Here is a 6,730-nt window from a genome sequence, read left to right as displayed (position 1 = left end):
CCGGCCCAGAGCCCGGCAACCCGCCCGCCAGAGCCCAAGATCCCCGATCCCCACAGGCCCAAGCCCGGGGGCGACAAGTCCCCAGAACCCCAAGCCCCCGCGCCCACCCTGAACCCACACCAGCACAGCCAGGCTACCAGATCGGTGACCCACGACCGCCGCCACAGACCACCCGAGGGCCCGCATGCAGCCACCAGCAGACATCCCCCAGAACCACCCAGGCCCTCCCCAGAGGGAAAGCAGTGCCCCCCTGCCCAGGTACCCCCAAGGGCCCAGCCCCCGGCGCCCCAAACCCATACACCCGCCTCCACATCAACCCCAAGGCCCCACAAGGTCACATCCCAGACTACCCACTCTCACTATGTAACGGAGCCGATCAAAGGAGCCCACAGAGATTGATCCAATGTGTTGGCAGATGCTGTTTCAAGACTAATATGATCTAACAGAAGATTTTTATACTGATTAAGGCTAAGATTATTTTTATTTTTCCAATTCAGGAGTATGGTTTTCTTTGCAATGCATAAGGCAGTGAAAATCATGGGACATGTATTTTTTTCCAGGGTAACATCTTCCAAGATAGCCAATAAGCAAACAGATGGAGAGAGTGGAATATTACATTTCAGACATTTAGACAAGTCTTCACAAACCTGGACCCAGAACCTCTGAATGGGTGGGCAGAACCAGAGTGCATGGATATAATCATCAGGAATATTGCCTGTGCACTGTGAGCAGTTGTTAGATGATGTAAATCCCATCCTAAACATTCGCTGACCTGTATAATGTACTCTATAAAGAACTTTATACTGTATTAATTGTAAGTTGGAGATTCTAGTCATTTTAAATGTTCTTAAACATATTTGAGACCAGGTGTTTTGGTCAAAATTGATTGATACATCTGACTCCCATTTTGCAACAGGTAGCATTATGGAGTCATTGATTCTAGACAATTTCTTGTATATTTTAGATAATAATTTGGGGGATTTAAGATTAAGGAACTCTAACACACATATTGGTGTTTCTAACAAAGTTTTATTAAGCTTAAATTTCTTTTTTATGATAGACTTAATTTGTTGATATTCTAAGAAGTATTTATTTTCAATGCTAAATTGTATTATTAAATTATTAAATGGAATAAAGTCTACACCTTCATATATGTGTTCCAGACGTTCAATTCCCTTGACTCTCCAACCTGGGAAATTGAACATATTATTTTCTTGTAGGATGTCAGGATTGTTCCAGATGGGTGTATGTCTACAGGGGAGTAGTGAAGTTTTTGTCATTTTCAAATACTCCCACCATGCTGTCAGAGAAGAGCTAATACTGATGCTTTTAAAGCAAACATGTCTTTTTTTATTTGTGCTAATGAATGGTAGATCTGAAATCTTAATATTATTGCATAAAGTTTGTTCTATGTCTATCCAAGTTTCATCTAATGTATTCGGATTTAACCACTTTGAGATATATTGTAACCTATTGGCTAAATAGTAGTGATAGAAGTTGGGAAGTTCTAATCCTCCGGTATCTTTAGATTTCTGTAATGCTTTTAAGCTAATACGTGGAGTTTTGTTTTTCCAAAGGAATTTAGATATCAAAGAGTCCAGTGACTTAAACCATTCAGTTGAAGGTTTATTTGGAATTATTGAGAATAAATAATTTATTCTCGGTAGGACCATCATTTTAACTGAGGCAACTCTTCCCATAAGTGATATGGGCAGAGATTTACATCTAGTAAGATCATCTTCAATGTTCTTTAAAATTGGGATATGATTCAATTTTATTAAGTCTTCCAATCTAGGAGAAATATTAATGCCCAAGTATGTAATGTTACCTGATTGTAGTCGTTCATTGAGAGAAGAATTAAACACGCAGTTTATTGGAAGAGCTGTAGATTTTGACCAATTTATAGAATAATCAGAAACTTTTGAGAACGAGTTTATTAATTCGATAACATTAGATATTGAGTTTTCTGTGTTCTGAAGAAAAAGTAAAACATTGTCAGCATAAAGATTAATTTTATGTTCTATATTTCTACACAGTATACCTTTAATATCAGCAGTTTGTCTTATTGCTGCTGCTAAAGGTTCAATAAAAATAGCAAATAGTGCAGGTGAAAGTGGACATCCCTGCCTGGTCCCCCTCTGTAAACAGAAGCTTGAAGATATTTGATTATTTGTCCTGACACATGCTCTTGGTGAGTTATATAATATTTTTAACCAATTAATGAAATGGTCCCCAAAACCAAATTTACCCAATGTAGCAAATAAAAATTTCCAGTTTACCCTATCAAATGCTTTTTCTGCGTCCAAAGACAAAATAGCTGTTGCAGTATTTTTACTATATGAATACTCTATTAAATTATATAATCTGCGTGTGTTTGTGGTCGAGTGTCATCCTTTTATGAATCCAGTTTGGTCAGGATGAATAATGAGAGGAATTATTTTCTCTAATCTTTTAGAGAGGACTTTACTAATTATTTTAACATCCACATTAATAAGAGAGATGGGGCGATAACTGGTAGGTAGTACTGGGTCTTTGCCTGGTTTTAATAGTAGACTAATGTTGGCTGAATTCATATGTGTTGGAAACCTGCCATTTCCTTCTGACTCATGTAGCATTCTGTGAAATATTGGTTCCAGGATGTTCCAGAACTCTTTATAAAATTCTGCTGGATATCCATCTGGGCCTGGAGATTTCTTATTAGGCATGTTTTTAATGGCTTCACGGAGCTCATCTGATGTTAATGGTGAGTCTAGTTCTGAAGATTGACTACTGTCTAGTTTTGGAAGTATTACTCTCTCCAAGAATTGATTAATATCTTCATCTGTTGGATTTATTTGTGGAGTGTATAGAGTTTTATAAAAATCTCTAAAAACACTATTTACTTTTCCCGCGTCATAAGTTATGTTACCATTTGTGTCTTTAATACCATATATAGACGTTTTTTCTTTATTTAATTTGAGTTGATTAGCTAAAAAGCTCCCTGATTTATTACTGTGTTCAAAATGTTCTAAGCGAAGTCTTTGTACCAAGAATTTGTTTTTTTTGTCAATACATTCATTTAGTTCTAATTTTATCTTGCGTAGTTTTTTCTGTGTTTCCTCTCCTTGTAAACTTTCTAATAATTTTATAGATTTCTCTAATTCGTCAATACGTTTATTTTCTTTTTTCTTTTTGTTTGTTGAGTAGGATATTATTTTCCCTCTCATAACTGTTTTCCCAGCCTCCCAGAGTGTACATGTTGATGTTTCTGGCAAGTCATTAAACTCTAAATACGATGTCCATTCATTTTTAAAGTATTGTATAAATTCTTCGTCCATAAGCAGTGAGGTATTTAATCTCCAGTTTATACTTTTGGGGATTTCTTTCTTATTATCTAAATTTAAAGTAACTGGTGCATGATCGCTGACAGCAATAGGGTGTATCTTAGTGTCTGAAATGTTGGTCAACAATGAGTTGCTGATTATAAAATAATCCAGACAAGAGTAAGTGATGCACATGTGAAAAGAAAGAATACTCTTTACTATTAGGGTGAAGAGACCGCCATGCGTCGCAGAGTCCATAATCACTCATGTACTGTTTAACTACATTTATGGATTGACAACTGCGTTGAGCTTTTACTGCATTCAGCCTGTCTATTTTGTTATCTAGACCAAAGTTAAGATCACCTCCCAGTACCAACGAGCAATCCATGTGATTTGATAGAGTAGAAAAGAGATCATGAAAAAAAGCGGCATTGTCCACATTTGGCCCATATAAGCTAACAATACAATATTTTTGACTGAGTATGGATAATTTTAATATTATATATCTACCTTGCGGGTCCATAACTGTGTCTAATATTGTGAAGTTCACATTTTTATGTATTAATATTGCTACTCCTCTCTGTCTTGAGTTATAGCAGGCTGAGAATACATCAGGAAACTCAGGAGATTTTAGCTCATCCACAGTTGACGGTAATTTATGAATTTCTTGGAGTAATACAACATCTGCCTTTAATCTTTTAATCTGGTTAAAGATTCTATTTTTTTTATGTTGGCTGTTGGCTCCATAAATATTTCATGTGACAAACCTTAAGATGCCCATACTTGTGCTTGTGAAAATATAATTAAACCACACCCATTATCAAAAACAGTAAAACACCCAGACAATAACATAATCCGTAATGATTGATTATTTATGATTTATAGATAAACTAAGTGCTGTTTTTGAAGGTAAATCATGGATGTATTCCTTTATGAGGTATTTGTATGTATGTATATGGATATATATAAGCCTTTGTGCCTGTTTTCTTTTAAATTAATGAATAAATAAAATACAAAGTAGATTTTTTTTTCATTTAGCCTTTATTTATCCAGGTAGTCTCATTGAGCCACGAGAACTAATTTTCAAGAGAGACCTGTTTAGGGAGCACATGGTGGGGGTTAAGGGCCTTGCTCATGGGCCCAGAGTGGGGCGAATGAGGGTGGGGGCAAGTGTGGGTGTTTCACCTACCCCACCCACAATTTTGATGTTGTCGGGGCCGGGGCATGAACCGGCAATCTTCGGATCACAGGCCCACCTCTCTAACCTCTGCGCCACCACTCCCCTAAATCTACAAAGCTAATGGAACAAATCATTCTAATGAGACTAATCAAGTGAGCTATGTTTGTCTGATAAGTTGTGATGTAGGGTCACCAGAAAGGCATTGAAAGTCTCTGTCCTACCAGGATGTAGATGGTCTGAGCATGGTTCCGACAGCTGCTAAACGGTACCAGCCTCAGGTGTTTAGGTGACTGAGAGGCTGAAGTCTCCTCAAAGTTCACCTGTCATTGGTTGGAGGGACGAAGGTCCATATGGCAGTCAGCTGGGATTTACCACTCTGCTGTGTTATTATTGCCTAGCAGACAACTGGAGCCCTGGATTCAATGCTAGTTGGGTTCTGGTTCTGGTCAGGTTCTGTATCTTTCTTGCGTCTTGAGACGTCTGCAGGAAGGATGCTTCCCTGTGAAGTGTGGTTTCTTCTTTCTCCAGTTCTGAGCTCTAGTATATCTCTGAAGTTTTTTATTCTTTCAAATAGTGAAGGCTTTGGAGCGTCTATTCAAAGTGTGTGTTTTCTTAAAAGAAGTTAAACTTACCGTCTGTGTAGAACAGAGATGAAGGTCCACCTCCCGGGAAGGGTGGTTCTAACTAGGGATGGGGCCGATCTGATCCAGTATCGGTATCGGCATCCGATACCAGCATAATTTACGTATCGGATTTTTCCGATCCACCTGCTGATATTTCCGATCCATGATGCAAGTTCACTTCAAACTACAGAATGGATTTCCTGAACGGCGGATGTCTCATGAGCCCAGAGTAATAAGACCCGCCTCACATTCAGGAAATCCATTTCATAGTTTGCAACCAGCTACAACAGACTGAACAGACTGGCAGGTTTTCAGAGAAGCTGTTGAAAATGGAGGATCGCTTGATCTAGACCAATACACATCCTCAGTTCTGGGTTACATTAGTACATGTACTGAAACCATCTCCACTATAAGAAATGTTAAAAGCTACCCAAACAGAAAACCTTGGCTGAATGCAGAGGTGCGCACCCTGCTGGAAGCCAGGAACACTGCCTTCAGGTCTGGAAACTCAGAGGAGCTGAGTAGGACAAGAAAAGAGCTGGTTGCTGGTATTAAGAAGGCCAAGGCCACATGCTCAGAGGATCGAGGGTCAATTCATCTCACAAGACCTTCGGAGCATGTGGAAGGGCATTAAGTGCATAACAGATTATAAAGGAAGGAGTGAACAATACCCCAAAGACCCATCTCTGCCTGATGCACTGAACAAGTTCTATGCACGCTTCGAAGACCCGAACAGACCACCCAGCACCAGACTCACCTCACCACCGGATGAAGAGCATCTCAGCGTGACCTCAGCAGAAGTAAGGAGTACTTTCAGGAGGATTAATCCGCACAAAGCAACTGGCCCAGACAACATCCCTGGAAAAGTGTTGAAGGAATGTGCTGATCAGCTCTGCGAGGTGCTGGCAGACATCTTTAACACCTCACTTACCCTGGAGACAGTTCCCACCTGCCTGAAGACTGCCACCATCATCCCAGTCCCAAAAAGCTCTACAGTGACTGGTCTGAATGACTATCGGCCAGTGGCCCTCACCTCGATAGTTGCTAAATGCTTCAAAAAACTGGTCATGACTCACATCAAAACAACCATCAACATCAATGAGGACCCTCATCAGTATGCATACCGTGAGAACCGATCAACAGAGGATGCCATCTCCTCTGTGGTCCACACTGCGCTCAACCACCTGGAGCAGAAAAACTCTTACGTCCGTATGCTCTTTATGGACTTCACATCTGCCTTCAACATCATGATCCCCCAAACCCTGATGGACAAACTATTCACACTAGGACTAAGCCCCTCCATTTGTAACTGGGTACTAGACTTCTTAACAAACAGACCACAGTTAGTGAGGATCCACAACTTCTCCTCCTCCACCATAACCCTCAGCACTGGCTCTCCTCAGGGATGTGTGTTGAGCCCCCTCCTGTTTACTCTGCTCACGTATGATTGTGCAGCTACCCATCCAGGCTGTCACATTGTAAAGTTTGCAGATGATGCAGCGGTGGTGGGATGCATCACAAACAATGATGAGTCCAGCTACAGGCAAGAGGTGGAACACCTGGAGAGCTGGTGCAAAAAGAATAACCTTCACATCAATGTGAAGAAGACAAAGGAGATGATTGTG

The sequence above is a fragment of the Nematolebias whitei genome, chromosome 12 (assembly GCF_014905685.2).
Source record: "Nematolebias whitei isolate Nwh7 chromosome 12, NemWhi1, whole genome shotgun sequence".
Lineage (NCBI taxonomy): Eukaryota > Metazoa > Chordata > Actinopteri > Cyprinodontiformes > Rivulidae > Nematolebias > Nematolebias whitei.
The sequence above is the reverse complement of the archived record's forward strand: the minus strand, read 5'-3'. Positions refer to the sequence as shown.